This window comes from Sitophilus oryzae, unplaced genomic scaffold, assembly GCF_002938485.1.
Source record: "Sitophilus oryzae breed Bouriz unplaced genomic scaffold, Soryzae_2.0 scaffold_177_pilon_pilon, whole genome shotgun sequence".
Taxonomy (NCBI): Eukaryota; Metazoa; Arthropoda; class Insecta; order Coleoptera; family Curculionidae; genus Sitophilus; species Sitophilus oryzae.
Window position 1 is genome coordinate 6,024,524 of NW_022146479.1, and position 26,627 is coordinate 6,051,150.

General features: G+C 31.5%; 1 protein-coding gene and 1 long non-coding RNA gene across 5 annotated transcripts in view; one reads left to right on the forward strand and one right to left on the reverse strand.

The window, feature by feature from the left end:
* LOC115882155 (lachesin-like) overlaps positions 1–26,627 on the forward strand; it is a 450,816-nt gene that overhangs the window by 360,228 nt on the left and 63,961 nt on the right. The window lies entirely within an intron of this gene.
* LOC115882156 overlaps positions 1–26,627 on the reverse strand; it is a 136,163-nt gene that overhangs the window by 29,107 nt on the left and 80,429 nt on the right. For all 3 annotated transcript variants that reach the window (XR_004050154.1, XR_004050155.1, XR_004050156.1), the window contains one exon: positions 21,405–21,546. This is a non-coding gene — a long non-coding RNA (uncharacterized LOC115882156). The remainder of the gene's footprint in view (positions 1–21,404; positions 21,547–26,627) is intronic.

Here is a 26,627-nt window from a genome sequence, read left to right on the forward strand (position 1 = left end):
AATAGTTGCTTCCACTACTACAAGTTGTAAGTTCTCATGAAAAACCAAGTCAGATGTCAATAATTTTGTTATAACTTTTAGTATCAATATGAGACATCTTTATTTCTGTAATAATTATAATGACTTAGTTATTGCACCATAATTATAGAGGAATGATCTACCATTTCGATTACTAAATAGATCTAAATAGTGCACTTGGGAATATTACCGCGCAATTGCCAAGTCATTATAATTATTACAGAAATAAAGATGTCCAATATTGATACTAACAATTTATTACTAAATTGTTGAATATGTGCCTCAAAAGAAACTAAATAAAATAAACTGACTTGGTTTTACATGAAATCTCACTAGTTTTTGTAGTGGGAAAATTGCGTTGTGAGACTTGGCAATTTTTATATTCTCACATGTTTTTGATGAGATTTTCCTTTTATAAAACTTTCCGTGATGCAATAGACATCCTGTATTTGTACCGAAAAACCAAAAAGAAACCGTAATTTTGTTAGAAAGTATTTTTTTGTATTAATTACTAATTAATTCAAGTGCTGCGAAACATAAAAATGTACCTTCATGCAATATGCAATAGGAAGGCTGTTAAATTCCTCAATGACCGTGAACATATTGAAGTTTTCAAAGGGCATTAAATCATTAATTACCAAGCGGTTTGCTCTTCTCTTTCTTTCATTGCCACGGCAATAAAAATGTTCAACCCCGAAGTAAGTTTAAATTTTAAATTGCTGGAAATCATTCCAGTAGCGCGTTATAATGTCTGTTAATTAATTTAATATGGCATGCTTTTTATTTCTGCTTACTGAATTTGTTTGCCACAAAGTTTGCATTTCATGTATCTCAATGTATCGGATCTATATGGCGAGGAATTTTGAGATTTTTTTACAACCATTCAAATTAAAAAATATTTCTAATATAAAAAGCATTTGTTGATAACGGAATTATTGCAAAATATGTACCAACAGTATCCCTATAAAAATCAGTATACAGAAAAAAGTGTCTCATATTTAACCCATAGAAAGAAAAAAATGAGACATACGAGATTAAATACATATAAGACAGCCCTTTTATCTTTTGTAATTAATATTGAAGTAAATATGAGACTAGAAGGATAGAAATTAGACATAGAAATATACCTTTTTATTAGTAGAACTCAAGTAAAAAAATCAAAGTAAACTAATAAAGAACACCTCCATATAATTCAAATCAAAATACAGAAAAATTGCAGCGTAATAATTAACTAAAGTTTAAAACAATTATATTAAATTAAAAAAGAAGGCAAATAAGTGAAATTAAAATAATAATAGTGACACTTAAAGGGTAGAACAAAAAAAAATTAAATTCACCAATTAACAAACTAAATATTTCTCAAAATCTATTGAAAGAGCAAACATCTTCACAGTCCTAGAAGTCCCGCCTTGCAAATTTGATGGTAGTAATTTTAAAACAACGTCTTTCTTTAAAACAATATTTATCTACGTAAGTAATTACAGTTTTGATTTATCAATTTGAAAAGCTTTGACTGCATGTATTAAGGTTACATCTCCGCTACTGACTACTTCGCATCCTTTAGGGTCTTTTTCTCTTTACTTATTTGGTTTATTTATATTTTTGTTTGTTATTTTTGAGTTGTGACTAAAATTTAAAAATATGCTATACATGCTATTGTCTCATATTTACCTCTACCTTTGTGTCATTATTACCTCTGTGTGTGTCTCAAATTTACCCCTCCAAAAAACTAGCCTCTATACTATGTGATCAAATAAATACGACGTTACAGTGGGTGAATATAAATGTTCAAATAGATACCAAAGGAGTTTTGTTAACTTTTCTGTTTCAAAATTGAGTTTTTCTGAACAGTATATTCTTGGAAAATGAACTAGCTTTAGTGTCGCATTATTTTGAATAAAAAACCACGGAAAACATTTATTTAAACGAAAATCGTGTAAATTTTAACTATCGAAAAGTCAATTAATAATTTATTACGCGTGTATTGTATGTATTTATGCCGAAAACCAATTTTATTTCAAATCGCTGCAAGAGTTTCGGTTTTTAATGCGCGATTAATTCCTGCTATTGAAATTCAATTGAAATTTGCTGACGTGGCAAAAAGAAAATTATGTTTTATATAAAATACCATGCAGAAACAATTTAAATAAATAGATAACTGCTTTGTTAGAAGCTTTCAGTTCCACATTGTCATAAAATGCTTAAAATAAATGTGATAATTTAAATTATTATTTTCCAACAGAACAATATTTGTGGCTATCAAGCGATTTTAACTCCTAGTTTATGTGATTCTTATCACAGTTACCGTAGAAATATTATTTCAGAACACATTAAAATACAAACTAGATATAATTTCTATATCGCAATAAATTTTAGCTTCATTTAGATTATCTGTCTAATAAGAATAATCAGAAACCCTACTAGAACATCAAATTCAACAATTTATCATAATTGTCAATATAATATTAGGTAGTAATAGAGGTCATTATGCACTATGAAACCCTCTACTACTACACAATGTGAATAACAGATACATACTTAATGAACTAATACATGGCTTATGTTAGCTGCGTACAGGTATACAGGGAGACTTGTTTTAAGTGTAGGTAATAAATACCGACTTATTTTTTATATTCAGTAATCTTTGTAATTACTGTCTTTTGTAATCTTTCTATAATTTGTTTATAGTTATCTAAATTGTGTATATTGACTATAATTGTCTAAATAGTATAATTTTGACAAGTTTTATGTCAATTTTTGGTTAATAACATCTAGATATTGACCTCGCCAAAATTATTTGACTGTCATTACCCTGCCTTCTTTAGCGTCGTTTTTTTCTCGATCATCTCGTTTTAAGCTTTTTGACATACTCTAAGTGTATTTGGATCAAGATCAAGTACACTTGGACGCTGCGCGAGTCTCACTTGGACGCTGCGCGCGTCTCACTTGGACGGTCTTTGGATCGCACCAACTGATTTAAAATCGGTTGATTTGATACGATCCAAGTGGCGTCCGTGAGATGCGCGCAGCGTCCGTGTTTGACCGTGGCAACTATGCTTAATCTAAAATATTATCATTAAAGTTAATAAAAATATTACAAAAATATGCCGTTATTTCAGTCAAAACGATGTGCTAATACGAACTTTAGTTCGTTTTTGGAAGACTCGCAGTTCAGAAGGCCATTTAAATATGTAAATCGTGCCGTTTTACATCCTAATAAAGTAATTCGTGTCCCTGTAAGAGGAAAGGAAGTTAGGCAAATTTTACGGTCTTTTTCTATATATTCCTTCATCAAAGGTAAACTGGCTTTAAAGCCGACCTTTAGTAATTCACCCTCTTTAACTTTAGGGGATTGTGTTCCGTTTCTTGTTAGCATTTTAAATTATTTATTTTCCTTGTACTGTCGCGGAAATATTAAAGTGAAGATCACGCACGATTTAACTTGAATTGTACCTTTTCTTCCGTCACAACACCTCCGCCATTATAACATGTTTTTTTAAGTTTAATAAATTTGTTTGATATAATCACATATAATCTTACTCTCGAAAAAATCCAGTTTTAATTTTTACCTCTATAAGAATTAATGGCTGACTTCTGTTATGAGCTGTTAGTACTACACTGTATATTACTTTACTTACACAGGGTGTAAAAAATACCAAACATCTAAAAGTGATACTACAAATAAAAAAGTATACGAAAAATATATTATTTCATTATTCTAAAAGTATAAATTGTGAAAATTCTAAAAATAAAAAGTAAATATTTTGATATCTGCAGAAAGTCTCACTTGTACTATAATTTATTATTTCAGTTAAAATAACTTTTTAGATGAGTTCAACTACGGTAGCGAGCATGGTTTTAATCACCGGTTTTGCTAGTAGGGCATAATTGGGGCTATTTTGGCTATGACGAAATTTTTTAAAGGTACATACTTATAATTTTAGAAGATGTTAATAAAACATGTAGTTAGTTGAAAAAAGTATACCATTAATATTTTAAATTATATTTTATCCTCTCATAGTATATGTCTACTTAATTTTTTGATTAATGTAACGAGCAACTTGTTTCGTCGAAGTGCTTGAATCCATTTTTGCTTTTGATCAAATCGGTGTGAGAAACCATGAAGCTATAAAATGTTGTTTCGGGAGTGTTGAATATCCGGGAAAGTTGAGTTATTGAATGTAATTGCACTCAACAACTCCCTAGTTACGTTCTCCTATACGCGTTAACATTTTTTCGGCAATTTTATTAACATTTGAAATTGTCAGAACACAACACGATGCAAACAGCTTTACATCACACAAACCTCGTACCGTATTACCACAGATTATACAGATTATAATCTTTGTTTTTTCTTTATTGTTTTTCGTAGTTCCAATTTTCGGAATCGGGCACTAGTTAGGTGACTAGTTTGCGCACATAGCACGCCCACTTATGGCCTCTAAAATTGTGCACAGCGCCTGACCGGCACAGTTATTAGAGAGATATCGGAAAACCGAATAGCGTCATCCAGTATTTACGCGTACCTTTACATGGTTACGATATGCGCGAGTCAATTTTTAACGCAGCACTCGCTAATAACGTTACCGCCTGACGTAATTTGCGGATCAATTACACCAAGCACTCTTTCTAAATAACCTCTGATAACGTCTGATAACGTTTAAAAATTGCTTAAATGGGCATGTGCGGGTATTTGACAACCGGAGCCGGCCGGCGAGATCTTTTATTTTAGGTTATGTTTGAATTGTTTTGAATTATTGCTTTAGTTTTATTAGGTAATTTTTGATATTTAAGTAGCTGGGATTAGTTTTAATTAACTAATATGGCCCAAAATATGGATTCCACCTCTTCCAATACTAAGGAACCTATAAAGAGTCTTAGGTTTACAGCAGATGACGACTTAGCCCTTCTAAGAGAATTTGTTGCTTGTTGCCCTAAACCCACAGGCAGACGTTGAACAATAAAGCACTGGAAATAAGCACTTTAGCCCTTTAGTTTTAAAATACATAGTAAACAAAACAATTTCAAAGTTTTAAATTCAAAGTTAGGTTAAGTTTAAATAGCGGACGCGACGCGATCAGAATTCTTTCCGATCCGATAACTATAAATGAAGAGAGTTAATACCACCTCACGTAAAGGAAATAACACCTGGCCTTATTAACGTCCATGCACGCTATTCGGTTTAGCGATATCTCTCTATTACGCTAATTATTGTTATTTTACGCGAGTTTATTTTTGCGCACAGGAAATTTGACTCGTTTGCACATTGTCATAAAAAACACCTTTCGTACCACGAATTAGGGACAAGATTTTTATCTGTATACTTATAGGATACCTAATCTGTGGTATTACTCAATAACTGCACTAGAAAAAAACTAAATTACTTAAATATATTATGACAAAACCACGATTTCAATATTATTTTAATGCGATCAACATGACGGCAGCGTGAAATAGGTACATAATGATAATTTCTGATTTCTGCCGTTGAAGCGCTGCGGTCGGAATTTGTTGAAATCAACTGAAATGCACCAAGCCTATACGTTGTACCAATACTGTAGTTGTTTAATTTCATTGATTTAATCCAATTCGTTAAGAGCGTGTTAGCTCGCATTGTTTTTCTTGCAGTTAGTTTAGCGTCTGTTATTTTAAGGGCTTTCCGGTATTAACTGGGACAGTAAAAGGTAAAGAATACGAACTGTCAGATGTGGAAGCGGCCTTAATTGTAATCGTAAAGTGGGAAAAAGTTTTTTCAAATTAAATTCTGAGATACGAAAATATCTGGCACAGACGACCGAGTTGCCTGGCGCCATCTAAATCTAAAAACGAGTGCTGTTTTATGCTGCGTCTGACATTTGAACCCCCCTTCTCGTGCCGGTACACTGTATTTATCCCGCTGTAGTGTCTATCCGCTCTTCCTTTAGCTTTTTAACTAGGAACCGAAGTGCATCTTTCTTACGTTTCTTTTCCGACTTATGTTTTACGTCTCGCTTCGTTCTGTGGAGAAGGTAATTTTTTACCACTTTTCTTCATCTTAGTTTAGGGATGAGATGATTTCACCTAGATCGACACTCGATATCGATACTCTCTCTCCCCAATCGTTTCTCATAATTTTCGGTTTATAATTTCTTTCCAGGCTATTTTGTCTTCAGCTGAGTGTAGGGGTAGACCCGTTCTTTGTCTGACTTGATCGATCAACAGATCGACCTCTACATCTTCCATTTATTTTTGAAAGATTAGTATTCTTCTAACTGTCCAAGGTATTTTTAGCATAGGCCTATAGCACGATATTCCAAAACTGTCTCTCATACGCCTATATTGGGAAGACAATATTGTATGCAGGCAAATTCTTTTTGTGTGGATTACTCTGCTCTACCCAATTTTTGTAAGGTGAGTGGTTTTTTTTAATAAGGGGGAGTTTTAATTTTTATTATATTGCTAGATAGAAATAAAATTATGAACACTTCGATACCATTAAACTGAACAGATTTTTGTAGTGTTTTTCCTCTGTCCAACATTAATTAGGTCTTTTGGCTGTTGATTTTTAGTCCCATCTCAGCACCATTTTTTTTTTAAATTTCGATCAAATAAAAAAAATAATATACAGGGTGTATTTAAAAAAAACGAAGAAAAATTATTTTATATTTCAGAAAGTTTGGGGTAGAATTTTGAACGCCCTGTATGATTTAAGATTACGATATTTATAGCAAAGTCATTATAGACCATCTAGAGTAAAACCTCGTATAGTTTTGATTTTCGGACAATTCTTGTATTTGTAATAATTTTTTTTAAGAAAGGCTGAAAATTATATATTTATTTATTTATTTATATCTACAAAACTATCAAAACATATTTAACAATATCTTACGATTATGTAAAGTGATCAAAAAGAAAGTCAAAAACGCAATAATATACAGGGTGTTTCATTTAAAAAAATCATCCCGATCTAGTGATGGGTTGTTATTTAACTATCTGTTATTTTATAACAATTATTTAGAAATAACATAACGCAACCGTTACTGCTTTTAAAAAATAACAGATATAAAATAACAACATGCAGAGATCGAGTGTTCGTGAAACGAAGTCGGCGCTCTGCACCGCCACGAAATTCGATACTGCTCGAAGCAATTCCAAAAAACAACTAGTATGGATGGAAAACCTATTATTTCGACAACCATCGATACAGGCGGCGAGATACAACGGACAACGGAGTGGGGTATGCGCTACGGCGCGGCGCGTCGTGTTGGGCTGACAACAGCTTAAAAATAATAGGATATAAAAGAAGCAGCTTTTTTGAAACAGTTGCGGGCATAACGCCTGGCTGTCGAGATAACAGGAGTGGGAAAGGAGCGCTGCTGCATCGGTCGATTGTCGATGGAGGCTCGCAACGGGTTGGAGAATAACGCATCAGTTGTTTTAGCTATGTTGTTTTTTTACCTGTTACGAGCATAACAGAACGGCGTTCGAGATAATCGGAGGTTTGAAACAGGTTGGAGAATAACGCATCAGTTGTTTTAGATACATATTGTTTTTCAACCTGTTACGAGCATAACGGGCGGAGGTCGAGATATTATGGCGCTGTATGTTTCAATACTTTGTTATTAAGTTTCAATATTTAAGTATTTATTTATTCTGAAAAATTTTCAGAATAATATTTTAAGATTTTTTAAAAATGTATACAGGGTGTTTTGAAAAATCTGGTCATTGATTAATCACGATCCTGCTTAAAGCCCTTGACGTAAAAAGCTGATTTTTGGAAAACGGATTGACTTTAGGGTGTAGAGGTGCGATAAGAAGGGATTTTTCGAAACTCAAATTCTAAGGGGGTGAAACCACCCTCAAATATTAGAATATTTTTTATTTAAAAACTGGTGAGTTTTTCGAAAAAACTCTTAAACACGTATATTTTATTTTGTTGTTTTACATATTTTGAGATTTTTACAAAATATATACAGGGTGTTTCATAAAATATGACCACTGAGTAATCACTATTCTGCTTAAACTGCTTGACGTTTAAAGCTGATTTTTGGTAAACGGATTGACTGTGGGGTGTAGAGGTGCGATAAGGAGGGGTTTCTCGAATCTCAAATTCCAAGAGGGTGAAAACGCCCCTCAAATATTACAATATTTATTATTTAAAAAACGGTTAGTCTTTCGGGAAAACGATTGGACACGCATAATTTATTTTGTTTTTTTACATATTTTGAAATTTTTTAAAAAATAATACAGGGTGTTCCAAAAAGTTGAGTAATTGATTAACCACGATTCTGCTTAAACTGCTCGACGTTTAAAGCATATTTTTGGCAAATGTGAGAAAATTTTATCCAGTTTGTATGTTAATGGAAATTCTTGCTTTGCTTTATCATCACCATTACAAATTAATAATTCGATGCGAACGAAGTCGCGGGTACAACTTAACAAGTATAGCTAGAGACGTGAGAAATATAAAATAAGAGACGCCCCCCGATGCGCAGTGGACATCCCACAAATTTGCTTCAATCAGATTTTTCGTAGCGTAACTGCATCTCTCTTCCGCCGAATGCGTTCTCTCTCTATCGTGTGCGCGACCGGTGCTATCCCCAAGTCTCTTCCTATATTTGTCAAACTGTACATGCTAGTTTAAGTGTAAAATTAATTCGAACTCTAGTGTGTAGTTGGTTTACTTATGAAGAATATACTACACATTTTCTTATATTGCTATTTTTTGACCGCAAATGGTAAAATCATAACGAAGAGCTTCTCGCCCGTCGAGTGAGATGCACCCTGTACACTGCTACGCAATTCAGAATCTACGCGGATCGAGGGGTAGGGCGTAGGTAGATCGGAATTTATAGATATAGACGAGTGGCGGCATTTTGGCTTTTTTATATCGCAATTTGTAAACAGCGCTTATTTGTAAACAACCCCCGTTTTTAGAGAGGTATTTTAGATAACAATCGATATTTAGAAATGTTATGACACCCTGGAAATACTACCACCGAGCACGTCATTGTTGCAACTGCGTTAATACGCCTGGCGGTGACCGCCTCATATTCTTTCAGATATTTAGCAATAAAATAAAGAAACCTGTTATTTTTAAGCTGTTATTTTAAGCTGTTTTTTATAAATAACTATAACAGTTTCAACTGTTATCTAAAAATAACAGTTTTGCCCATCACTATCCCGATCTACTCACACTTTTTTGAGCCACCCTGAAGAAGTTAAAATATTTTTAGGTTTGCACTTAAACAAAATTTCTAACTTTTTTATTATAGGAGTTTACTTAGATCCTTGTATATGAATTTTTAAAGTAGCTCAACCTAAAACGTTTATGGATGTAAAGCACCAGATGGCGGGGCGTATTTCACAGTCTTTTACTAGAGAAAAATATTTTTTGTTACTCTGAATTTTGAAGCGGCCAATAAAAACAGAGAAAATAAAAATCGATAATTTTCGGACTGTGCCAATTGGTTACTAATCGACCAGATACTTTTTGTCTATTAGATATGCAATAAAAGCTGGTAATTATACAATTCGACCATTGTAAATACCCGACAAATTCCGCAAGGCCCGACGAGGATTTATTAAGTTTGATTATATTATAATGTTTAGTGTAGACTACCAGAAGAAATTTAGTAGTGTTTTTATATTTTATTTTGAAGTTAAGTAGTAGGTGAAGGGGTAATTTGGTTAATTTTTCTTTATGTTTGATTAATTAATAAGTTTGATAATTTGTTTAGTCTAGAATACAAGAAGTAGTTTGTGTAGTGTTCTTGTAAAAGATTATATTCATTTATTTTGTAGTTGAGTAGAAGGTGAAGTTATTTGGGTATTTTTTTCTTTTTGATTTTCTTCTAATAATTATTGTAGTAGTTCTTTTAAATATTGTGATAGATACATTATAATCTTCCTTCTACTTTTCTGGTAGTTGAATATACGAAAAAAATCTGATCAAATTTATTTTAAATGAAATTAATCTAGTCTTATTAATTAATCGAATTAAACTAGTCAAATAATATTAATTGCAATCAATTATTGAAAAATATTAATTATTTTGGAAAATAACTTTTGAAATGGAGTATTATTGATAAAATTTAGCCATTTTTTTACCCAGTAGCGTATTTCAATATGATCTTATCATTTATCACTGTATAATAACTTTGTTGTGGCAGAAAAATATACCAGTTAGTTTCAAAATATTATTTTTTTTCGAACGTCACAAAAGTATTAATTTTTGCGACGTGCTTGACAATATAAAAGTCATTTTAACGCCTAGACATAAAAGTAAAGCACTTTACGCCTAAGCATAAAAGTATGAAAATATATTATTAAAATGACATAAGTCTCAAATTCAACGAGCCGTAACCATAGTTTCTCGATATATAATTACTCATGGTACAAAGAAAACTTTAAAACAAGGTATAGTCGATAGCGTCTCCAATTTCGTTCAGTTTGCGCATATCGCCTGTGACGTCATATGCGATACAACAAAATATCCGTATTGTTCAATTGCCACTAATAAAAAAAGACCTAAAATAGACAAGAATTAAATAACCCCTAAAGTTATGTAAAATCATCGAGCTGGACATTTGAAAAGTTATGACACATTATACACATTTATTATGTGTCATCTGTTTGAAAAAATTTGAAATTGGCGCGTGGAGCTTGCCGACCAATATTGCCGTTTATCACCTGTGACGTGGTGACCAACCTGCGCAATATCATACCTTGTTTTTTTTTGTATCATGATAATTACTTACAAGGTATGAGTTTTAAATATTTTTATATTATTTGGAACGTTTGAAATTGTTTAAAACATTATTTGTGGCGTTTGAAAAAAATAGCATGTTCTATTCGGAGTAAAAATGACTTTAGTATGTCAAACCTACAGTCTCGCCACGAAAAGTGTCATTTTTACTCCTAAATAGCCTAGTAATAAAACAATATACTAGAAAGTTTTATGGTTTAACGGGCTTTGTGAGTTAAAACCTGGTTAAAACATAATGATATTTTCAGTTTTTATAATTCTTGATCGAAAATAAACGGCGTCAGCGATGGCTATGAAATGAAGATCGCTGTCATTTTATATGTAAATTTATGTGGGAAATGTCGTCGATCGTCATTTCCCTGCCAACTGCACGCCGTTTTTTTTTCATATGGTACAAAGTTAAAGCAAACTTGACTCTGACCATGTTTTACGCTAAGAAAGATTTATTTCGTGTAATAAAGATTTAAATGGTGTATTAAGTACATAATATTTATTTAAATGTCAAATAATATTATTGAAAGAAGTGCCATGTTTTATTTTTAATTAAGAAAAAAATTGTATAAACGTTTTGTTTTCAAAAAAAAAATATCTTAGATTCGTAAAAACTCAATTTAGAATAAAATGATCGAAGAATGAAATAAAATTTTATAGCCCTGGGTCAAATCGAAATAAAGTAAGTGTATGTAACTTTTTTTTAAATATTAATAATTACCAGTAATTAGCATTAATGTACCAACATATTGAAAATTGTTATTTCTTTGTTACATACGGTTTAGAATCCTTAAAATAACAGCAAAAATAATCGAAAATCAACAATGAAATAATAGTTTTGTTTAAATTTCTTAATCAGCTGAGCTCTATTATAGTTCGCCAAAATCCGAGCTGTATTATTACAGTACTCTGAGGGAAATACCGCAAATAATCGATATTTTTGACTCCGCCCCTAATCACATGCTTCATTCTTTTAAAGCTTTAAGATTTGTTCACCAGAGGCAGCACATTTTGTCGAGAGGTTGACCAACTTTAAGAATATATAAACAAGGCTTAGATCTACGTCGGTGGTTAATGATCTTTAATATTTTAAGATATTTTAATGATTAAGTAAATTTTAGAGGTTATATTCTTAGAATTATACAGACAATATTTAAAATAAATATTAGTTCGTACTAAGGGCATATTACGAGTATAATATACATAACAAAATAGAAGCTTTTAGGTTAAACGAAAAAAAATCGTTTCGTATCAGGTCAAGCATTTTTTTCGGATCCAATAAAATTCCTAAAGAAAGTAAAATAATATATAAATGCTTTCACGTTTATAAAAATCTGAAAAAAGTTCGTGATGTGATAGAAACTTCAGATAAAAATCGACAGAAATAACTTAAGCGGAATAGTTTATGAATTATTCAGCAACAAAAAAAACAGAACAGTAAGTCTAAACATAACCAAAGAAACTATTTATGAAAACTACTGTAGATCTGTCACATACATCTAAATAAAAAAATAAGAATTTATTAACAATTATTGCTAGAAATATATCGGATGGATCTAAGTAGAGAGAGAATATTACTATATCTTTCCTTGGGAATGAAATATGAAATAGTGATGGGCAAAACTGTTATTTTTAGATAACAGTTGAAACTGTTATAGTTATTTATAAAAAACAGCTTAAAATAACAGCTTAAAAATAACAGGTTTCTTTATTTTATTGCTAAATATCTGAAAGAATATGAGGCGGTCACCGCCAGGCGTATTAACGCAGTTGCAACAATGACGTGCTCGGTGGTAGTATTTCCAGGGTGTCAACATTTCTAAATATCGATTGTTATCTAAAATACCTCTCTAAAAACGGGGGTTGTTTACAAATAAGCGCTGTTTACAAATTGCGATATAAAAAAGCCAAAATGCCGCCACTCGTCTATATCTATAAATTCCGATCTACCTACGCCCTACCCCTCGATCCGCGTAGATTCTGAATTGCGTAGCAGTGTACAGGGTGCATCTCACTCGACGGGCGAGAAGCTCTTCGTTATGATTTTACCATTTGCGGTCAAAAAATAGCAATATAAGAAAATGTGTAGTATATTCTTCATAAGTAAACCAACTACACACTAGAGTTCGAATTAATTTTACACTTAAACTAGCATGTACAGTTTGACAAATATAGGAAGAGACTTGGGGATAGCACCGGTCGCGCACACGATAGAGAGAGAACGCATTCGGCGGAAGAGAGATGCAGTTACGCTACGAAAAATCTGATTGAAGCAAATTTGTGGGATGTCCACTGCGCATCGGGGGGCGTCTCTTATTTTATATTTCTCACGTCTCTAGCTATACTTGTTAAGTTGTACCCGCGACTTCGTTCGCATCGAATTATTAATTTGTAATGGTGATGATAAAGCAAAGCAAGAATTTCCATTAACATACAAACTGGATAAAATTTTCTCACATTTGCCAAAAATATGCTTTAAACGTCGAGCAGTTTAAGCAGAATCGTGGTTAATCAATTACTCAACTTTTTGGAACACCCTGTATTATTTTTTAAAAAATTTCAAAATATGTAAAAAAACAAAATAAATTATGCGTGTCCAATCGTTTTCCCGAAAGACTAACCGTTTTTTAAATAATAAATATTGTAATATTTGAGGGGCGTTTTCACCCTCTTGGAATTTGAGATTCGAGAAACCCCTCCTTATCGCACCTCTACACCCCACAGTCAATCCGTTTACCAAAAATCAGCTTTAAACGTCAAGCAGTTTAAGCAGAATAGTGATTACTCAGTGGTCATATTTTATGAAACACCCTGTATATATTTTGTAAAAATCTCAAAATATGTAAAACAACAAAATAAAATATACGTGTTTAAGAGTTTTTTCGAAAAACTCACCAGTTTTTAAATAAAAAATATTCTAATATTTGAGGGTGGTTTCACCCCCTTAGAATTTGAGTTTCGAAAAATCCCTTCTTATCGCACCTCTACACCCTAAAGTCAATCCGTTTTCCAAAAATCAGCTTTTTACGTCAAGGGCTTTAAGCAGGATCGTGATTAATCAATGACCAGATTTTTCAAAACACCCTGTATACATTTTTAAAAAATCTTAAAATATTATTCTGAAAATTTTTCAGAATAAATAAATACTTAAATATTGAAACTTAATAACAAAGTATTGAAACATACAGCGCCATAATATCTCGACCTCCGCCCGTTATGCTCGTAACAGGTTGAAAAACAATATGTATCTAAAACAACTGATGCGTTATTCTCCAACCTGTTTCAAACCTCCGATTATCTCGAACGCCGTTCTGTTATGCTCGTAACAGGTAAAAAAACAACATAGCTAAAACAACTGATGCGTTATTCTCCAACCCGTTGCGAGCCTCCATCGACAATCGACCGATGCAGCAGCGCTCCTTTCCCACTCCTGTTATCTCGACAGCCAGGCGTTATGCCCGCAACTGTTTCAAAAAAGCTGCTTCTTTTATATCCTATTATTTTTAAGCTGTTGTCAGCCCAACACGACGCGCCGCGCCGTAGCGCATACCCCACTCCGTTGTCCGTTGTATCTCGCCGCCTGTATCGATGGTTGTCGAAATAATAGGTTTTCCATCCATACTAGTTGTTTTTGAATTGCTTCGAGCAGTATCGAATTTCGTGGCGGTGCAGAGCGCCGACTTCGTTTCACGAACACTCGATCTCTGCATGTTGTTATTTTATATCTGTTATTTTTTAAAAGCAGTAACGGTTGCGTTATGTTATTTCTAAATAATTGTTATAAAATAACAGATAGTTAAATAACAACCCATCACTAATATGAAAGATATCACAAAAACATTAACATAAGATTAAGTTATGCTACAGAAAATTTTACAAAATCTATGCAAAGAACTATATTAAAAATTTGGATATTTATTTCTGGATAATAATATACTTGAGAAGTATAAAATTTTACTGCCTAGATTTAGATTTGCTAAATTATAATATTATACCTCCTTATTATCAAACATTTTGAACATAAATTGCCCTTTGGAGATTATTTTGCAGGTCCAATTTGCCTCTAAAAATTCCTAAATTGCATTTTAGAATATTTAGCACTCTAGACATTTCTACAAATATATTTTTAACCATTGTATTAGATTATTGAATAATTTTATACTTCTAAAACTAAAACAGAAGAAGGTAAAACTAATGTTTGTATTTGAATTAACACTATAAAAATCCGATACAATTAATATTTCACTATTTAATAATCTATATTATTAAAAATTATTTATAGAGTTTTTTATACATTTCTAGTTTTTCTCTTCCAACTAAAAAAAAATTAAACTGAATGGTACAGCAATATGATTATGTGGCATAAATAAATTCTGATTAACTGTTATTATTATCCATTTTCTTTTAACCCTATTTCGGATATTGTATTGAAGTGGAAGATATTTTTGTTATTTGCCTGTTTAGTAATTCATTGAAACGACAAAAAAAAAACTAAATAAAATACCTTTTTCCAAATATAGATACTATTGATCCTATTAATGTTTTAGATAGAATAAATATATTTTCTAAAAATAAAATAAATGAGGAATATCGTTATGCTATAAAATAATACTTCAACAGTTTTTTTTTGTTTTTTAGATTTTACTTTCAGTGGCAAAATACCTATGCTGTATTTAAGAAATGAATCCTCCACAATGGTATAAACATTATTTATTAAAAGTCAGTTTAAAAGTTAAGTTAAGTTGCAACACAAGACTTTTGATTAGAATTGCAAGTAAAATTTCCAAGCGAATAAACTACGGTAAAGTTATAATGAACATTAAAAATCTACAATGCCGAAAACTAATTTTAAAACTAACTGATAAATTTTCCAAAGTCGGCAATTCAATTAATTGAATTAAACAATTTTCTGTAAGCTTTTGAAAGTTCAAAAATAATTTAAGGTCTGAACTCACTAAACTAAAATTCTGTTATTTAAGGGGTGCATCCAGGGGTGCATCTGTCAATTAACTTATTAAGTTGGTAGTAGGTGACAGTTAAAACTATATATTTAATTTTGCTCTTCGAAAAGTATCGCAACTAAGTCGGGTTAAATAAAAACACTTTTGATTAAAACTGTTCCTCTAGAAGTGCGCGAGGTGCAGCCCTTAGTAAAATAGATGGCGCCCTAGAGAGAATGAAACTCACACGTTTATCCACAAACGGAAACTCTCTTTTTAATTAGTGGTTGCCATGTGTCTGAACGCTCAAAATATAGCACAGCGAACAGTAAATACCAATTAGAAATGCTCTCCAGCTTTAAAAGAAAACTCTAAAAACGAACAATGTAGTAATTTCAGTTTTTTATACCAATTTTCAAAAAAATCGGTTCTTGGTTTGAATCTAGATCTGTCTAATTTGACGAAGTTGTTCCTTAAAAATCTAATTTATAGATACGAACACAGTATTAAGGAGTTCTCTATAACCAAATTTGTGAATTATTGAGTATTTTTATGGGCGACTTCGTCACGGCGCGGCACTTCCCACAGATATATATGACAGTTATACAGAATGTCACAAAATGTACACTTTATAATTGTAACAAATTCTTCTTTAAAAGAAATTAAATATATATACAGGGTGGCCCATCGAAAACGTTCCGCAAGGCATAACGGCCAGAGTATTCCTTTTTTCAAAAAATCCAAAAACACGTCAATTTTGTTTGTGAGGGGGACAACTTTTGCCCCAAAAATGATTGCAAAATCTTCAACCCTCTAAGCGGGGCTGTCATCCCCCAACTTTTTTCAAATGGGGAGGGGGGTCAAGTGGCACCGCAATGAAAAGAGCTTTCTATTCTCTATATTTCCCCGCTTCGTTTTTGAAAATCGGTCGAGACATTGAGAAAATATGAAGGATGGAAATTTAAAAAGTTTATTTAAAGATTTATCAGAGTAAATGATAAGGATAAATTCCTACAACCAATTTGGGTTTTTTTCTTATTATTTCTAGATGTTTACGCATTTTTTCACTTGCCACAAGGTTGAACGATCAGGTGCGGTAGTTACTAGATAGCTGTTCTGTGATTTGTACATTGAAGTTCTTCTCAATATCGTTAAACTGACTCACAATAGAATTTCCAAAAATACCAGCCCACACGTTCAATTTCTGAGGATTTTGTGTGTGCACCTCGTGAAAAACCCTGGGGTTGTCCTCGGCCCAGTACCGACAGTTGTGCCGATTAACTACACCGTTCAAAAAGAAAGTACACTCATTCGAAAAACACACATTAAATAGGAAATTATAATCATTCGCCACTCGTCCATTCATAGTTTCACAAAATTGCAAGCGACAATCAAAATCGTCTTCGTTGAGTTCTTGTACCAACTGAATTTTGTAAGCGTGGTACTTGTGTTTTTTTCCTTTGGACACTTGTATGATTTACGTCGGTCTCATTGGCTAATTGTACTCAGCGTACTATCCATGGCAACTTGGCCCAATATGAATATCTCCATAGCTTCATTTACTACAGGATTTTCCCTCTGCCTCTTTTTATTCATAACGGAATCAGTTTCGCGAAATTTTGCTACTAACTAGCGAACAATTTTGCCATAAAGGTGTTTGTCAGGATGGCCTTCATTGAATATCTGCGCAACCCGATACATTCATTATTTTTAAAATAAAGTTCGATTATTTCCACTTTTTATGCAAGTGAGTACACCATAATTGCTAAAAAGTTTAACGATATTGAGAAGAACTTCAACGCACAAATCACAGAACAGCTATCTAGCAACTACCGCATCTGATCGTTCAACCTTGTGGCAAGTGAAAAAATGCGTAAACATCTACAAATAATAAGAAAAAACAGCAAAATGGTCCAAGGAATTTATCGTTATCATTTACTCTGATAAATGTTTAAATAAACTTTTCAAATTTCAATCCTTCATATTTTCTCAATGACTCTACCGATTTTCAAAAACGAAACGGGAAAGTATAGAGAATAGAAAGTCCTTTTCATTGCGGTACCACCTGACCCCTCTTCCCATTTGAAAAAGATTGGGGGATTTTCTGAAAAAAAAAATTACCCTGGCCGTTATGCCTTCCGGAACGTTTTCGATGGGCCACCCTGTATATCAAAAGTAAATGTCTAGTTGGTGTCCAAATTTAAAATATTTAAACTATAGTTTAGTTATGCTTAGTTAGTATTAGCACCCCAATACCTACAATTATTTACTATTGAGAATTTTTTTTTCATATAGGTATAGACATTTATTACGCTATTGTGCTACTCAGTATGATAGCCCAAGAATACAGAAAAAGTGTAAATAATAAAATCGATATATTGTTACTTACGTAAAACACTACATATAGTTCATACCAATTAAACTTTTAGTCACGTGATTAAGCTTGACCGGCACAGCGTTGCCCAATGTTACATATTTTCTTTTAATCAAAATATTTTAGGAAACAAAAATAAATTAATTATAAATATATAAACATTTATTATTTACATCAACAAAACTCACCTCCTTAACAGCACTTAAGGGACATAAAGAGCCATTCTAACGCTACCGCATTCCCGTCCAAAATATTCTAATATGGTTACGATGAGTTTTTTCATGGGCTATTATTCTATCTTGTACAATTCACACTAAAAGAGGTTCAAGAAAGACCAATGTTCGACTGCAAGATTAAAATTAATAGCAGTAATTTTTTTTAGCTGAAAGTATCAACACAAATTATTTAGTACAAAAGCTCGTAAAACAAAACTAGTGTCAAAACAAATGACACTGTCAGGAAATAAATAAATAAGTAAATGTGGCAACTTGACATTTTTTACAGCAGAGCTATCACCTGAATCCCCAACGGGAAATTTAAATTCAAGTTAATCAGCCCGGCGCCGAATATGTCCATGGTTGGCAACAATGTATTTAAAAATCGCGCCCTCGATTACATAACTAAAAGTTTAATTTGTGTCGCTTGTAGTTTTTTTGTAAATTTGTAAAAAATAAAATAGTAAATTAAATAAAACATGTATGGAAGGAACATGTATGGCTTAAACATAACCTAAACATCATCACACACAATATATGTAATAATATAACCAATTCAATATAATACAGAGCGATGTACTATCTTGAAATAAATTTAGTAAATCTAAATGTTTTTTTTATCACAGTATATTACTAAAAAATTCTTTTGTTTATTGAATTTATTCCAAGCTGGAGAATCACCCTATATATTTATCTGTTTCACTAGACGTTATTCAAATGTTTACCAAGCTATTATTTGAGAGAGCAGCGCGATAATTTTGAAATAGTTAGAGCTAAGCATTTCTATGTCACCCTTGCTTTCAGATTACATTTACACAGTTAAAATTCCAGACTGGAAATAGGAAAAACTTCCTCTTGCAATTACTGTAACGAATTGCTTTTTAGATGAATTTTTATGAAACATTATCTCTTCAATAAAATAGTAGTGGTGATATTTGCTTTTAATATTTTATGTATTTATTTAAATTTAATTTTATTTAAAAATAATTTTTTAACTAAAATTTTACTAATTTTTTATTTATTTTTTTTAATTTTGTTATTTATAATTTATTAGAATTTATGCTTAATTTCTACACTATTTTTTTGGTTTAATATATGCAAATATTTTTTAACTTAGGCTATTTCACAATTTCATAATGTTAACCCAGGATTTTAATTTATAGGATTTTAAAGGATTAAAATGTAGGCATTGAACCTACGTAAACTATATAGAATAAAATAAGCGAAATATTACAGTAGCTAGTACCACTATAACGGCCGAAAAACTGAAAATAATAACTCAATAAGAAATATTTTTCTGTCAATATACCCTGCTGGCAAGAGAAACCTTGGGTCGGCGTTTACATCTACAACCTAATAAAGTAGTATTATTAAAAGTATCCACATACCTAATATCACAGATTTATCAACATTAGTATATAATATATACAGGGTAAGTCTTAAATAAGTGCAAATATTTTCAGGGCTGGTAGAGCTCCATAAAAGAAACATATTTTCTCTTTACTGTTTTTCAAGTAAGTACAAAATAAACCAAAAAAAAATGATTTTTTGCATAAATTTTGAGAACCATCGGATCTTTTCTGGATTTTTTTTCTTGTAAATTTAATCTACTACCTATGTTGCCATATTATAAACAAATTATATTTTATAACTAAAAACTAAAAAAAAATCCAAAAAATTCTGAATTTTCAAAAAAAAATTTTCGCGGAAAAAAAAATAATCGTTTCTGGGGTCGAAATATACTACCCCTAAAAATATTTGTACTTATTTAAGATTCACCTTGTATAATAAATAGACTAAACCTAAAATAAAAAATATAGGAAAAAAGTAAAATAGAGTATGTACTTATTTAGGAACATAAAATACCATACGATCAAAAAAAAACGGCGTCAGCGATGGCTATGAAATAAAGATCGCTGTCATTTTATATGTAAAATTAAATGGGGAATGTCCTCGATAGTCATTTCCAAGCCAACTGGACACCGTTATTTTTTCAATCGTACGGTATACGGTATGTATAATATTTACTAAACAGTTTTTGCGTTGATTAGAGAATATTGTTTAAATAAAATTATTTAAAAAACGTACATTATTGGATAGGTCAAATTAAAAAAATCGGATTTCTTTTTTCTTCTTAATAATTTTGAATTCGTTTGACGTTTTTTGATTAGATCGCCTTGTTTTAGATCAGACTTACCAATACTAGAGTTATCAATGTTAACAAAAAATTGTGATCCAGTATTTAAGATATATGAAGCAATGATAACCGATATTAAGCTGACAGGAACAGATGTTATCTCTTGATATGTGTCAAAGGGTAAAAAGGAAATCATGGTGCTTACGTGTATGTCAATATTGCAATGGATAAATAAACAGTTTTCAATTAGTGAGAAGTTTTTACATTGACACATTGAAATGTGCTTCATAAAAAGTTAATTTCAACTTATTTTTTGTTATTAAACACCTTTATATGTATTTTTCTATTTATATTGATTAGAGATATGTAAGAAAAAATCTTATACTTAATATAATAGCCGTTTTCTAAACTGTAACCGTAAGTATATGTAAAAAGTATAGTAATAAATAAACCTGAAAATAAAAAAGCAAAACTTCAACGTTCGTAAATAGGGAATACTATTGTCAATATAAATGACGAACAGTATAGGTCCCTAAAATATGAATAAATATACCGGTCTAAACCTAAAATAGGATATACAGGAAAAACGCAAAATATATGATTTTTACGTATGTAAAATATGTGTGGTTTTAGAAAATAATGTACCTGCAAAATAAAAAATAAATAAACCTGCAACTGAGAAATACGACAAATAAATAAAATGTACAACTGTAAAAAAGCTTCAGAGGTTAAATGCTTATTATTCTTAACTTTAAAATTTCTGTTTCGAAGAATATGATAATTTGTTTACATGGAGCTATATGGAAGAATATATGTAATATCTGTCACTATAAATGAAAACTATAAAGCTAATAAATATGAAAAAACATATTAAGTAATTTCTGTAAATTTAACTGCAAACAAAGTGTATATATTTTTTGAAAATACATTCGGCCTCCAAAACAGATGCAATATAAAAAAGTAGTAACCTTAAAAAACTCACCTTAAAATTAATTAATTCCTCCGATGGCCTGTGATGTCCCTGAGAGAAAATGATAAATCCACAAATCCACACACATATCAGAAGTAGAGCTAATTAATCCACAGGCACATTTTCACCAATATTTTTCTTGTCCGAACTTCACCTAAGAACAGAATTACAACAACTTTAATATCAGGAGTCGATAAACTATAACAAGTATATTCTTAAACAGAAATATTTACATTTTAAATTAAAATGACACATCCTTTTACATTACTTTATTGTATACAATACATAGCCAAAGTCACAGAAAATGGAAAATGTTTTATTAGAAATAACCTTATCTTGAAACATTCAAATTTAGATCCTAAAATACTATTAATGAAACATTTGCATGTATCATCCTGTATGTTTGTTTATCATTCATTTTAGAATGGTAAAAGTTCCATACAATTATATCTGCAAAGGGGTAGAAAATATAAAATAATCTTCCTTCAAAATTTTACAAAAAGTATCTTTTTGTAAAAATAAATATTGATTTTTAACTTTATCTAGCTTGTAACTAATTTATGGTGTTTATATAACTGCAGAAGAAACAACAGAAAGTTCGGATGAAACTATATATTGCCCTGTAATCGGATAATCGAAAACAACGTTAGAAAAATCAAATTTGATGAAATTGAGAAGGAAAATCTCTCCAATAACTTATTAAGTATTCCGAAGCCGTTTTTCGACTTGCAACTTCACCAATGTCGTGGGTTTTTAGAGCCGGCAAACATGCTTTACATAATAATACGAAACACAGCCAACGAAAATGAAGTCTTCATAATTTTAATGCCGATTCTGGATTACGGCGCGGCGATCCGAATCTAGAGCTCACGAACGCCGTATTTCTATTTTTGTTCAAATTAAATATCAAGATTAATTGTGTTCATCATCGAAGAATTTCTAATATAATAAATTCTCATATCCCCTCAAAATAAAAAAAAATAGAATGTATACTATATGAAGGTAAAAAAAACATTTGTACAGTATCTATAGCAGTGATGGCGAACTAATAACACGTGTGTCAGTGCTGATATTTTTGGTAAAATGCATCTTCAAAGATAAAATATTTTATAATCCAAGTTGCTTCTGGCATTTGAGAATAAATCTAACCAAAATTTTTATTGTTTATTAACGAGAATTAAAAATATATAATGATTAATTTTACAAATTATATTGGTTGTTGAATTATTTTATATACAGTGGCATTATATTCAGGCATCGTAGGTCTAGTAATTTGAGCTGGAAAAATATAAAAAATGTAATCATTTTGATATCCGTCTTGCTTTTTGCTACATTAAATTTAAAAATGTTATAGAAAAACCCTTTAATTAAGCAATGACCTAATTATTTTTATATTTATTCATTTAACCAACGTATTTAAGATAACCCTGTATACCCCTAATCACCCTAAACGTGTGTACTAACTCTGTAGATCTCACCTAAAGGCAAAATTTACTCTATAGATATCAAAACTGATACGTATCTTCGAACCCTTATACATTTAGATCTGTCAGAGACCTTTGATCATGTATACATCTAATAAAGCTCTGACCCTATAGATCAAATAAGATTGGATAAGGATGAATGAGTAGTTGCCCTGTTTGGCGATGATTCTGTTAAAATATCTGCAGAGGGATATTTTATAATGTTAAATAATTAGTCACGCATCGAAATGGTTCAGGGGAAAAAGTTAGTATTGTGTGTTCCCTAAGCACTGTAATATTGGAGATTAAAATTATAAAATTAAACGAAAATGTCAACAGATTGTATTTTTATACCAAAAATAAAGACATTTAATTGTAATCAGCTTTTTTATACAGGGGGTCGAAAAAGGAAAGAAAATATATAAATTAATATTAGATAACAAACAATAAAATCAAAATCTAATCCAATGTATGAGCACCCCTATTGTTTATTACAGCTCTACATCGGCGAGGCATACTTCTAATTAAATTGTCTATCTCGTTTTGGTCAATTTGTTGCCACTCCTCTATTATACAATTTTCCAACTCCGCTTTGGTTTGCAATTCTCTCTCTTCAGTCCTTTACCCTAAGTGAGAGTATGGTGACATCATGTGTTGATTCCCCTCACTTCCTCGGACCAAGTTGTTCGACACTGTGCCATATGTGAAGCTTCGGGGAGGTTGTGGCCCACTAGGGTTTTGACTTGGTCTACCCACCTCTTAGGTGACCTTCCACGTGATCGTCTTCCTTCTACCTTCACCTCCACCATCAGTCTCCCAATTGAGGTGCATCCTGGCAATATGGCCAAAATATTGGAAGATTGACTGATATAATTTGGTAACCAGACGTGTCTCAATTTTTATTTCTTCGATAATGGAGATGTTTGTTGGACGAGCCGTCCATGGTATTCGCAGCAGCCGTCGATATACCCACCAAGGCGTTCATTCTTTGCTTATCACTTTCCTTTAGTGTCCAATTCTACAACATTGTAATATTGTGGTGATTCAAAAATAATCCCACGATTCTCGTTACATTCAGGAGGGCATTATCCTGCATTAAAATAAATACTTCTCCGATTTGCGCTGCCTGGGGAGGAACAATGGTTCGAAGAATTGTGTCACGATAAGCAACAGAACAAAGCATAATTGTTTCGCCCTGGAAGCGATCCACCTAATGGATGGTTTCCAGACGAGCAACGTTTCCTGACCGTCTCCATACCCTTATTCTTCTGGAATCTGGTTTCAAACCCAATCTGAATGAATCGGATGATGATCATCAGTGAAGAGCACATGAGCCCAGTCTTGTTCTTCCCAGTTAACATGATCTTCGGCCCATTTTAATCTCCTTCCGGGACTTTTACGTCTCAACACGGGAACTCTAACGGGACTATCACATTTATCAGTAAAGGCAGAAAGCAACAATATCTAAGAAAAAAACAAGAACCAGAACATTTGCCTATAACTCACTGTATATCAATCTTGGATTCTGAAATTCTTTTGCTACCTCTGTACATCAAGGGCGTAGATAAGGGGGGGGGGGTTCTGGGGGAAAGTACCCCCCCCTGACGCTTGACGAGATACGAGAATTGAAATAGTCATTGACTATGAAAGATTTTTTTTTAATTAATATCCGACATATAAGAACACTTTGTATGCTTTTAATTATGTTGATTTATCGTTTATAATATGTTCGACCTAATTAAAAGCACACAAAGTGTTCTTATTGGCCAGGACAGATTAGTGGGGTTAACTCTAATCAATATCCATAAAGATATTGAAATAAATGTTGATGCTGTTATTGATAGGTTTTCCAAACAGCGTACTAGAAAACTTGATTTTGTTTTGTAGTTTTAGTTATAGTTTTTTTTTGATAGTTTAGATTTTTTTATTTATAGTTTATAGAAAATTAACTAATAAACGTCGTTGTTTCATTTTTGTGTATGTTATTTACATATCTATATTTTAATTTTTGTGTTATGTTTTTATATCTTTTTGAAGACAAAAAAATCGCCGTCGTTTTAGTTCGACAAAAAAATTCCGACGGTGATTTTTTTTGCGACTTAATCATAGTACCACCCCCATAGCATACACCTATTTACGCCCCTGCTGTACATCTACTTATTCAAAAATGTCAAATTTAATACACACTTCAATTATTTAGTTGGAATAATGGTTATTTATAATACACTCTCTGCACGTGTAGTGTGTTTTATGTCTAAATTTAATATGTCATTAAATGTCAAATGACATACATATATGGATATACATCTTTATGTGAAAAATATAATGATTCATAAAAATTTTTGATTTCGAAAGTACAAAAATTCCTTGTTATTTATATTGCTGTTGCCAATTTTATTCCACAATAAAGATATGTTTATTAATACATAAAACGGCATTTCCTGCATATATAAAACTCCCATTTCAGTAAAGAACTTCATATATTTTTCATTATTTTTTTGTTTGTATTAACTTGAACAAAATTATATTTTGAAAACTAGTTTTATATAGACAATTCAATTTCGCTGGGAAATTCTGATATTTTTATCACAATTACATAATGATACACCATAAAATCCCGAGAATGAGTTAGCATTGCCTTTCAAAATTATCGGTTTTTGTCATTTTAAAGACAGCTTTAAAGCTGTTTTTTATTTTAAGATATATTAGCATAGGGTAATACGTTACCTGTGGATAATATACAATTAATATACTATGTTATCTGTGATATTAGTCAAACATTTCTCTAAATTGTTTTTGTGTAAGATCAGATCATAGTAACTAGATTATTTATGAATGTCAATATATTAAAGTTATTACTCATCAAATCAGTTAAAAAATATGTAGGTGGCGCCCTCTTCATGTAGGAGTCCTATTGACATCAAAATCAAATTTCTCATGTCACAAAACCCCAGACACCAATTTTCATTCCAATACCGAATTTAGTTCAGGAATTATTAGGAAAAAATCGAAATAAAAATGAAACTTCTACACCCTGTATCTCCGAAACTAAGCATTTTAGGACATACAATTATACGAACTTTTTACTTCTTTTTAGCAAAATAAAAACACTAAATCACCACAATACACCAAAACACTTTTACTTTTACACTGGACGCGCGTTTCGCTAACCATGTTAGCATCATCAGCAGATGATTATAAACTAGTTAATAATAGTTTATAATCATCTGCTGATGATGCTAACATGGTTAGCGAAACGCGCGTCCAGTGTAAAAGTAAAAGTGTTTTGGTGTATTGTGGTGATTTAGTGTTTTTATTTTGCTGTGTAACACCAAAGGTTCCAACCCTCAACTGTAATACTTCTTTTTATCTGCAGAATATGCTATCGAAGTTTCCGGAATACAGTTCGGACCACTCTGTATATTATTATAATAAGTTTATGTTACATATGGGGAGAGTTTGTTATAGAAGTTTATTAAAACTTTCTTTAGTACATAGGGTGTGTCTTTCGTAATTAAGTTAATAAGGTACTAAACCAATTAATGTAAACACATTTTATTAAAATATTTATCATAAAAAAAATAACAATTCAAGGAAAAATATTAAATTCAAAAAATTGTTCTATTAAAACAGATATGAAAAAATTAATTCTCTGAACCACTGAGAACGTGAGCTTAATTTTAAATATATAATCTCAAAATCTAAATTAAAAAAACGATTTTCCATAACTTTTTTAACAAAAATATTTCCCTTAAAAATTTCTTTGTATTTT